Source organism: Pinus tabuliformis, chromosome 5_1 (assembly GCF_031772625.1).
Source record: "Pinus tabuliformis cultivar Carrire ecotype Pingquan chromosome 5_1, CPIR1, whole genome shotgun sequence".
Classification (NCBI taxonomy): domain Eukaryota; kingdom Viridiplantae; phylum Streptophyta; class Pinopsida; order Pinales; family Pinaceae; genus Pinus; species Pinus tabuliformis.
In genome coordinates, this window is record NC_142305.1 from 554,518,019 (window position 1) to 554,530,032 (window position 12,014).

Consider the following 12,014-nt stretch of genomic DNA (forward strand, 5'->3'; position numbering starts at 1 on the left):
AGTGGACATAAGGGAAAACATGGGCTGCCTCTTAGCCCAAGGAGAACTCTCAAAGAATGACGAAGCACCTATTTGGTACCCTATTCCATAAGAGAGAAGTTTCCCAGCTGTGCAAGAACAGGACAATGGCGGCAATGTTCTCCTTTTTATGCCCTCCAACTGGCAAAGTATCTGTATCCATGTCGTGTCCAAATAAACTTCGTGTTGAAAATAGCAACAAGAAATAATAAAAATAGAAATGCTATAAATAACATTTCAGGATATACTCCAACTTTGTTGAAAATAGCATCAAGAAATGATAAAAATAGAAATGCTAAAAATAACATTGCTATAGATAGCATTTCAGGATATATTCCAATTTTGATTTGTCCTTGAACAAAATTGAGAATTAAAATTCGAATTTAGTCTCACTAGCTGTTTGAAAATCAAATAATTAATTCATCTTGAGTTAATTAGTTGGTGAAAATCAAACATGAAGTCTTTGTGAAGACATGCAACAATTATCCCTTTGATTGAGGAAGTTATCCCTTAGTTAAGGAGATAAGGATGAGTTGTATTTGAGTTGTAATTAGTTAGCTTAGTTAACTGAGTTAAGTCCAGTTAAATTAGTTCCAAACAGTTTGAGGAACTAATTGTGAGTTTAGTCAGTTAATGTGTGCATGCATGCAACTAGTGTACTCCAGATAACTGAGGATTCTCTCATAAATAACTCATGCATGTCAGTTCAGAGAAATACCCGGATGAGATTAAAGACAGGGACATTGTACTATCAGTTGGAGGAATTTTCTTATAAAGGAAACTCATCCATGTAGAAGGAATTCATTCCTTCAGGATTGCGTAGTTACTACAGAGATCAGAGCAGTGTGTGAGGTGAGAATCACACAGGTGACAGCTGGAGGACCCAAGAGAAACTGCGCAAGGAAATAGGAGGCTTGGAGGACTAAAGGAAGCCATATGTGTTGTCTATTCTATCTATGAGAAGCAGTGAGGGATTGTACTGAGAGCTTGATAGCTTGAGAGCTAAATCTTTGTGTAATCCTGAGATATTTCCACTTGTATGATAATACACATAGCGGGGTTTTTAGCTGAGGCTTTCCCCAGAGTATTCTTCTGTGTTTCATGTGTGAATGAATCTTCTTCTCTGTTATATGTGTTCTGGTTGATCTTGCTCGAAATCGATTAAGCTTCCGCAAGTTTGATTGTAGAAGTAGATTAAGTATTTTGCTTTAATACATTGCATAATCAGTTTAATCTACAATAAGAATTTCTACATGGTATCAGAGCTAGCTGATTTATAGAGAAATTTATACACTTCACAGGTTACATACAAACGATCTCATCACTACTGAACTTTGATGACTGCTCGGTCTTTGTCATGGCTCTGTTACAACACTACAGACAGGACCTTATACTTTGCTCGTCCCACTCAACTCGGCCATTACTCATTCTCGCTTAAGGTATTTTCTATGCGTTCAACAAACAAGCAAGTGTATAAAACAACAACTCAATTAAATATATCCATGAAGGTAGACGAGAACAGAGTTGAATGCGTTGAAGGATTCGATTTTGGGCGTCTTCAGGATACAATTCTTTCTGTCATCGAGAAACGGAAATGGATCATAAGGTTGTTCCTCTTTTTTAGTCTCTTGTGCTTCATCTCCAAGGTATCCTACGTAAAACAGTAGCTAATGTGGAAGACGGGTTCTCATCGCATGGCTATTGGATCATCTCCCGATTCTAATGATGCTATGTCGAATGAAAGCAATCTGCTGAAGAAATATGTAATAGGGGTTGTTTAGGTTCCGACCCAACCTTTCATCACTAAATAAAATTTAATTGTTCCTGTTAAAAAAAAAATAGTAACAATAAGTAAAGTTAACAAAAAGTTAAAAGAAATAAAATAAGAAAGAGTTAAATTAAGATAAATATTAAATTAAGTGAAACTCAAAATAAAGAAATAAAAGTTGGCATGATGACACATGGAATGTGTGCATGCGGACCCCTTTCCAGATTTTGGTCTATTTAATAAACAATGAGGAGAATGAGATTCATTCATTCATTCATCCATCCTCTTGGAAGAAAAGTGTTATGAGACAAAAGATTCTTTGGTAGTAGTACGTTGATTAAGGGCTCAAGGGTGGCCAGTTGTACAAAGATTATGTGCAGCTGAGCCTATGATTGGATGGAGAGTCGTCCCCAAAACTTTGTTGCAGTTAGCGAGATTCAAATGTCATTCAACTCCAAAATCACAAGTAAGGAATATCGTCGCTACAGGTAAGTCGTCTTTGCTTGTGTTTTCAAAAATTCTATGCTAAGTAGTTGAATAGTTTGTATGTTGATTACAAATCACATAATAAATATAATTAGTTGTATATTTTAATTAGGAGGTTGTTACAATCCATAACACAAATTTCCACAACTAGTTGAGTGTTTCGATATTGGTTTTAAAAATAATATAAGGCAATGAAAGAGAAGTGAAAGGATCAATAGTTGGAAGATTAAACATTGGAAAGGACGTTAACTTGCATTGAGTTTTCCTCTTTGCATCCCGCCACCTACGTTAATTAATGAACACCATCAATCTCATTGCTAGTTTTGGAAGTGATAAAAAAATCTTGCGAAGTTTTTGTTTTAGTACAATATACCCATACTTTTGTACAATAAACTTATATTATACTATCCCCAGAGGACATAATATCTTTGCATTTATTTTTTGCGAGATTGGAAATACTACTTGGCAAATTTTAGATTTTTCTAATTAAAAATATACATTTTTTTTTAGGTGTCAAATTGTTATTTTCTCTTTTTATTCCATTTTAGCAAATGTCATCTTTGACCATAGTTAATTAGTCACATCTACCTTTGCAACCAATCAAAATGAAAAATAAAATTTTGAGAAAAAAAAACAATTGAATAAAAAAAATCCAAAAACATTAGACCAATTTTTTTTTTTAGAAACAAAAATTAAATCAATTTGACTAAAAATCAATTTTTATATTTTGTGTTATGGGAGGGACTAATAATGATAATAGCATGCACACTTGAGGTATGTGTGCAAAGTTAGCACATGCATAGCTCATGTGCATACTAATAATAACAATAAACACATCTAAGCACAATTCCTATATACTCAAAATTAATATACAATAAAATAAATATTGCAAGGCATTATTTTGTGACATATATTGACAGCGTAACAATTCAATTATCAATCATAACTATTCAATGAATTAAATATTACCTTTAGATCATCACATCACACAAAAGGGAATAAAATATGCACTAAGGTTACATGACTAAAACCCATTAACACTCTCAACGACTCTAAACACCATGGTTCTTTGGCCTACTTCCATCCTCCAAGTCTTATCCCTCCTTTGTTGGACTATCATGGATCATCAATGCTATTTACTTAACTCCAAATAGAACTTGTAAGCAAAAATGTCAACACATTGACCAAGCTTCCCCAACAATCAATTAGCAATATACATCACACATCTAGTGGAATGTGACTTAACATCATTCTCCCACAACTAAAAATTTTAGAGGATAAATATTGGGAAATGCCTCAACCCCTTCTGATAGAACTAAGGTTAACACTCTATCATGGACCATACTATGATATTGGCTCTAGGTGCTTTATCATCAAATTATCCAATCAAGTAGTCATGTCACATGAAAAATCCGCACTTGCCCAAGATCATAGTAACGCATATAAACCAAGTGAAAGTAGTATAATGATAATTTATATCGTACTATTTCTCATGCAATGCCTCTAACATCAACCATTTACTATTACTCTTCTCTAGGTATTACATAGCCCTTTCAACTTGTAAGTTAATTTTCAACACGAGCTCATGCATATCAATATATTATTGACATGTGGCTACAATTAAAACATATCATTAGACCCAGGGTCCACATACCAAGATATTTCAATCAACACCTTCACACTATAAGTAGGTCATACAACATCTTTATTTAACAACATAACAATGATCAATTATATTGTTTACACATATATATTCCACATGTCCGTAATCTAAAGTGTGAAATATTGAATAATGTTCATAAATAATGCATAATAAAAATACAATTATGCCACAAGTACATGTAACTACCTAGGTCAAAATGGGGAATTATAATAACTCCCTAGGAGCACCATGGGGGTAATGTACTAATGAGTGGAGAAGTTGGGTAATAAATTAAATAAATAGTTACTATGATTGTTGTGCACCATTTTCCCTTATTTTCCTGCTCTTTTGTCTCATGTGCCTTGTATATTATTTTCCCAAGCTTATGGGTGGGGATGTATTTCTCACACAAGCTTTTGGGAAGGTAACTTTTGAGGGGTAAGTAATTTGTTCTTTATTATTGAATTGTTGTCAGGTATGCTAATGTGTTGGTGTTGGATGTGTTATCATAGTGTTGCCATAGTTATGCTATGATGCGATAAAATGAAAACCATGATTGAGTTCATGGGTAATTTTTAAGTGGACAAGAAAAGTAATTTATAGTTTAATTTTCCCTAGTTCTTAGGAATAGATATTTTTCAACCATCCTATATAGAGCATTGGAGGGAAGTGTTATAGTTGGAGGAATTTCTTACTAGAGGATATCTCAATCATTGTAATATGTAGGGTTGAGGGGGAAGAAAAGGTTGGTGAGTGGGATGGTCTATGTCAAAATGGTTTGGAATGTTAATCCCTTGGCTCCAATAAATGGGATTTGGGATGACTGAGGAAAACTAAAGCCATAACCAATAATTTTTCCCTTGTTGCTTGATAGTAGGGTGGCACTTGCACAAGCTGATGCTTATGATTAGGAAGAAAAACACTACCCTAGAGTTATTTACCCAAGTGCAACATGTAAAGATAAGTAATCTTTTGTGTTATTCGTGTGTTGATAACTAACATTTGTGGTTATTGTTGTAAATGTGAATATTGCCTTTAATTGGGAAAATAAAACGTTTAGAATTTATTACTATCCTTGGAAATAAATTTTGGAGTGTTTAGAGAATATTCCAATAAATATTTAAAGCTACTACAACCATTGTTTACAGGTTAGAGGACATACATTTTCCTCTATTATGTAAATTAAGTGTAACACACCCCTTATTATTATTTAAAACTAGGTGCATTAAGTGGATTAGTCCTATCTACCTGGGGTGCTCATTTTGTAACAAAAATGGAACAAAAAAATACCAATGCCAACAGAGCAACTAATAGTTGAGAAATCCTCAAAGAGGACATAGAACATTCACTAGGAACATCGGTACTAACAACAAAACCTATACTAGAAAGCACCAGGAACAAATTTATAATGAGTCACAATCATAGCATATGTCAACATAACTCATACAAGATAATAACAGGAACAACATTATAATAAGCCACGATCATTAGTGTATGTTAATTGTGCATACAAATGGAAATTTTCCTCTAGATTACTTCAGATCACTAGACATCCCTCGTATAAACTTCATAAATTGTGTTTGAAGCAACAAGGGAAGTTCCTTCCTAACATTCATGGTACTCGGTGACCAAATCTTAAGAATATATGAGACCTTGCATCATATTGATCGTTTCCTAAGAACATTATTGTACGAGGGGTCATGTAACCCATCCATATTATGGAAGTACCTTCGGCATATACTACAAATCGATTTTATGTGTAGTTAACTTGTGTGGGACAAGCTACAGAAATGAGACTTACCAAGTCCCGGTGGAGTACATATCAAGACCAAATGATCATTGACAAAATTGGTGCCAAACCATGTACTCCAAGGATAAAATAAATGGATCTCCCAATCTCATTTTCTATACGCAATATGTAGAGGAATATCACAACAAGTAAAGGAGCAAAGTGTATATCTAAGGGGTTTAACAGATGCCATAGTTCATTATTTCCAAATCCAAGTTACGATCATAATAGCTACAAAATACTTATCTCCAAAGAAAATAATGAATAAGCAGGGACAATAACTCTCCTCCTAGTCTTAGGCAGTCTACAGATAGACCTTTCTCATGCAGCTGCCACCCCTGAGCTAGACTCCAGGGCATAAGGGGACTGCTACAATGACTTAAAAATGTGTGCAGTCGGTTATGCAGGAGGAATTAGGGCCAATGGAGGACACCATGGCGTGATTACATGATGAGATTATTCTTTTATAATAAGTGGTGTCTCCTCTTGTTGGAATACAAAAAAAGGCACAGAAGGTGGTGAAACTCCTTAAGGTAGAAAACAGAGCAGTCGATCATTTTCAGGAGTGGACTGCCAAGTATTTAGATGCCTCACAACATTTGGAGAAGAAAGATAGGATTGCCACAGAAGTGGATAGAGTTCAGTTGAGACTCCATCACTAGAACTACATGCGCCATGGAGAACAGTCAATTAGTACTATTGTTGAATATAATCAACTACACAATGCTTTTGAGTCTCTAACACAGAAGCATGGGATGCCTTCAATTGGTACACTTGAGCCAATCAGAGGTAGGGAGATCATCTTCCCGGAGGTCTAGCACTACATGAGCAGATCGAGCAGGCAACGAAACTAGAAGGCTTGGAGGTAACTAAAGACATTATTCTGCAATATGCCATTGCACCAGTTAAAGCTCGTATGAAGCTTTCATGGCTATGGAATAATTTACAATTGGAGTCCAAGAACATATTGTCAGAGGCACTAGAGGTCAAGATGCACTACATTGGGGATTTGCTAGTATGGGTCAAAGACATTTCCACAGAGTTTAGAGCTTGACACACTTACATTACAACTGAGCTCCATGTAGAAGCAAATGATTTATCCATTTGATGAGTCTTTATCCCATTATCATTTTTTTCTTATATCACCATCATCTCATTTATAATTCATCTTATGTAATAAATTATATGTAATGAACTCCAAGGCACACATGTGGAATGTGAACAACCACACATTGGAATGTAATGAGTCATGTCTATAATATGAATAGTCATAGAAGTCATAGAAGTCAAAGAGTCATGAGGAAGCTCAAAGGTCATTGTTACTTGTTATAAATAGCTCCTCATAACTCAAGCAATGGGGCTTTTTGGAAGGCTTGAATTCTAGAGGTCTTGCCTTGGATTCTCCTGTAATACATAGGAGATAGACCATTCTTTAGAGAAACAAGTTGTGGCTTCGTGTTCCACTATTGGATACAATGTTTCATTCATGTTATAGTGTACTTGGGATCTCACATTTTTAATTAGAAGCTCAATGGGTTGACACTTCTTCATACATGTATTATAGATGTAGTTGGACTATTCTAGTTATGTTTATGGTATATGTTGTTTTAATCACATACTAAGTTAATGAAATAATTCGTTGCTTAGTTATGGCTATTATTAAATAAGTGTTGTTATGCTTTAACAATTGTTGTTTATTATGTGGACTAATCTGTAGGTATTCAACAAATCTTTCTCTTTATTCCCAGGTCCCCCTTTAGGATAGTATTATTACTTTTCTAACCGGTGACCCATTTCCCTCACCAGTTGTGGAAGTCTCCCTCGTATATCTTACATTTTGTGTCTCACAAATCTCACATTCTTGCTGCCCCAAGGAGGTGTTGTGTTCTCTTGTGCTTGATTGTAAGCAAGGCATATCTTGAAAAACCATTCCAACGGTGGTCGTACCATATGACTAGATGGGACTCGTACACCAAATGGTGTGAGGTCTAATTGGGACTTCACATCGGGGAGATCCCCTTACAATGTTGGCAACATCCAGCGCCGTCAACATGTGGTCAATTAAATAATATTTTGTTGTGATTATTGTGTGTCAATTCCTTATATTTTCCTACCCTTTTTCCTTATACATGTTATTGTTATTTTCCCAATCTTATGGTTGGAAACTAATTCTGCATGCAATCTTGGTGTGTTGGTGTTAGATATGTTGCCATAGTGTTGTCATAGTTTTTTAGCAATGAGATCATGCGAAAACCATGGTTGAGTTTATGGGTTATTGTTAAGTTAACTAATAAAATAATTTAGAACTAAGTTTTCCTTGGTTCCTAATACTAGAGATTTCCTGGCTAGCCTAGACAGAGCAATGGGGATAAGTGGGATAACTTAAGGGATTGTTTAGCAGAGACAAGGATCCCATTCTTTGTGTTGTGTAGAATTAAGGGGGAAATAAAGGTTAGTGAGTTAGAAGGTTGTAGTAAAAATGATTTGGAATGTTAAACCCTTCATTGTGATAGTTAGGATTTATGCTTAGTGCGGAAATTCACAAACATAGCCAGTAAATTCACACTTGTTATTTCATTTCCCGCTATGGGGGTTGGCACCATGTGTTGGTGCCATGTATGGGAGAAAAAATACCCTTATTCGAGCTATTTCCCCAAGTGCAGCCTATAAAATAAAAGTATTTAGGTCCATGCTATTCATACATTGATGACTAACATTTATGGGTGTTGTTATAAATTAAAATTATGAGCTTAATTGGGGAATAATGTCTCGAAAAAATTATTGTTTTAGGAAAGCAATTTTGGATTGTTTGGAGGATATTCAAATGCATATTTAATGTTAGCACAACCATTATTTGTAAAGTAGAGGACACATTTTTGCCTTTGTTTTGTAAATTAAGCCTCAAGTGCGCTAAAGAGACGTGTAAAATAAGGCATAATCATGAAGAATCTAATCATTTTGTGTGGAAAATGGTTATATATGTTTAGTGTTATAAATTCCCATGCATTTGCGATTAAAATTATTTATTTGGGTGAAAAATATAATTTACATGTTCAAATTGTTCAATGCATCCACAAACAATTGATTAATTTGTTGGGGGCATTGTTATTTCCACTGCTAAATGATAATTGTCTACAATGTTATACGATGGTTTCCTACAATTTTTGTATTAGAAGACTGATTATAGCTTAAATGTGTCATTCGGTGCATTAGAATAATTTGGAGTTGTCTTGGGTCACCTAGTCACCTTAAGAGTGACATAGAGGGGACTAGGTATGTTACATAGAAGTTGAAGGCTTGCCTCACTTTTGTGACTGTGAAGTCAAGTTCAACTTAAGAAAATTTGAAGGTAGAATCCAAGAGAGAATGATGAAAATTTAACCTCTCAAGCCTAGGCACTAGTGAAAAGCAACATTCTTTTATCAACTTGTCAAAGAACCATTCAAAACAGCATCTCACTACAAACAACCAACAACCAACCTATCATATCCAATCTTACAACATTGACAAGAATTGGCAACACCATAATCACCAAGACCCTTGAACCTCAAATTCATAGTGATGGGTGAGCTAATAAAGTGAAACTAGTAATGGTTAGACTGAGAAAATGAGATCAATGACACAAATGTAAGGACACCTAGAGCTATGGATGAATCGACAAACCAAAGAGAAAATTCCACAAGGATAGTGAAACTAGTAAGCCCATTCATTATTGCAACCCAACACATAGACCAAAAACACAGTGACAAAGGCACTCTCAATTAATGAGGAAGAGATTCACTATAGCAAACAACCTCATTCACCACATGAAGCAACAAAATCAAGGTTAGATGGAGCGATAAATGTAGATGCGACTCTTGCCAAGAACCAAATTAACTCTCAACACCTTCTACCACCTGTGAAGGCCATACAATACAAGAATCCATAAGGGGTCAAGCATCCATTTAACGTTGCCACCAATGTGGCAACCATATAACCCTAATGTTAAATTGGCAACTAGGGCCAAACTCCATGTGGGTCGACTTATTCATGGCAGCTGATATTTTTATTGGATCCCTCTCGTCGAGAGGTGTAGGATTGATCCAAAGATCATCCGATTCCGATAAGTATTTATGGAGATATGAATTTATTTTGTTTATGTAATTATTATCAAGCCGACCAGCTCTTATGTAGGCTCTAGAAGCCCAACCGACGTGTCTATTCATCATCCTTGTTTTAGTATAAATAGATGAATATTTGATGTCATTTGAACATGCATTCTTGAGGTGATATCCTCCTCTCCACGTATTGGGTTTTTGGAGTAGGAGAGAGACACCATGAGAATATGCACTGACCTTGATGCCCTAGTTCTAACGCACAGCAATGGAGACTCCTATAACGTGATGCCCTATACGCAGCAATGGAAGACTTCTACACTTAGTCAGCGTAAGGCCATATACGCTATTCATGAAACATGATGAATCTGCTTCGTTGTGGAAGAGCCGCAGTCAATAAAGGTTGTAATGTTCTCGGATGCAAAAAGATTAATACGCAGGTCAGAAGATCTATCTGTCACCTAGCCGCAGTAAGGGAAGATATTTATATGATATAATAAAATACGCGGAACATGATGGAGACTTACACGTTGTACATGAGAGGAATGCAACACCGTTCACAAATGGAATACATGCTGTCATGAAAACATATATGCACAACTATGGAAACCCTATACGCTGTGCAGGCAATGAACGCATCAATGCAGTGCAGTCAATGATAAACATTGCTCGTGGAATACATCATCGCAGTCAATGTGTGGATGTTAACACTGGGTTCACGCAGTCACATGTGATATACGCAGTCAACGTGTGGGTTATACGTTGTTATATTCACGCAGGTCAACGTGTGAATGTGTTACACTATATTCACGCAGTTATATATCAGACACAGTCAACGTGTGAATGTGTTACACTATATTCACGCAGTTATATATCAGACACAGTCAACGTGTGATACGCTGTTATACGTTATCATATTCACGCAGTCAAATCACTGTCAAAATGAGGTAGCTGCAGACCATACGTGAAGAAGCCACAGACTCCTGTGAGTATCCTCGAATGAAGAAAGCCAGATGTATGTGATCTGGGCACATCTAGTCTTGATGAGCTAAGATCACAACAGTTATAAACATTGAACAATGATCTCGATTTTAGTTGGATAAAGAAGATCTCATTGACATACAACAACCTTGAAGCATTGGATGATGTTTCTATATGCTGTAGTGATCACCTCTGAAGAAAGTAAGCGACAAGGATCATAATCTTACAGTACAGTAAGATGCAGTTATGATCTCAAGGTTCAAAGATCATCTCAACCTCTAGGAACAATCATGGTGTGTAATCACTCATCAGAGCAGAGATGAGATCATTGGCATGAGTAGGCAACATGATGTAGATCATGGACAGCATGATGTATGGGCAACATGATGAAGATCATGGGCAGTACAGTGATGTATGAGAGCATGAGCAGCATGATGATCATGGGCAGCATGATGGTGCTACACAGTAAGGTGCAGCAAATGGACGAGATGCAACTCGATGATAGGTGAAGGAGTCACCTTGAGAATCAGTTGAAGCATAATGTCTTCAACTGATCTCATCGTTATACGAAATGATCTATGCTAAGTCAAAGTGTTGACTTCTATTGTAAATGTACTATCTCTCTCTCTCTCTGCTGAACTTTGAAGAACATAAAAGAAGAATTGATCAAGGGTTTCCCCACACATTGTGGGTTTTGTCCCTGGCTCGCGCCATATCTTGTGTCCTCTTGTCTTGGCTTGTCTTCTGCGATTTTATATTTATGTTCTATCTGCAGTTTATTGTAATGTTGATGTGATTGCTAACTATGAAAATTTAAATAAATTGCTCTAGCATAGAACATACCTAAACTTAACACCTAAGAATATTCAACGACTAACAAAATACCAAAATGATAATTAACACCAAGCACTATATTCACAACAAAAAGCAGTAGAACCATCCCACAAAGAGACTAATGAATGCAACAACTAGTGGGACAAATTAGACATGGTTTGCTAAAGAGAAACACAAGGTTGAACCTCCATTCGACCCCACCACCATACTCACAACTATAAATCTTTAACAATCAATGGCCACCAACTAACCACGAAACCAACAACAAACATATATAACACTAACACGAGCAACAAAACCACCCTTTGTAAGGGCATATAAAACAGATGAACCAAAAAGCCCTAAGAATTTATGTCCATGAATAGTGCACCAAAGTGATAACCAACACAAAGATCTCCAATA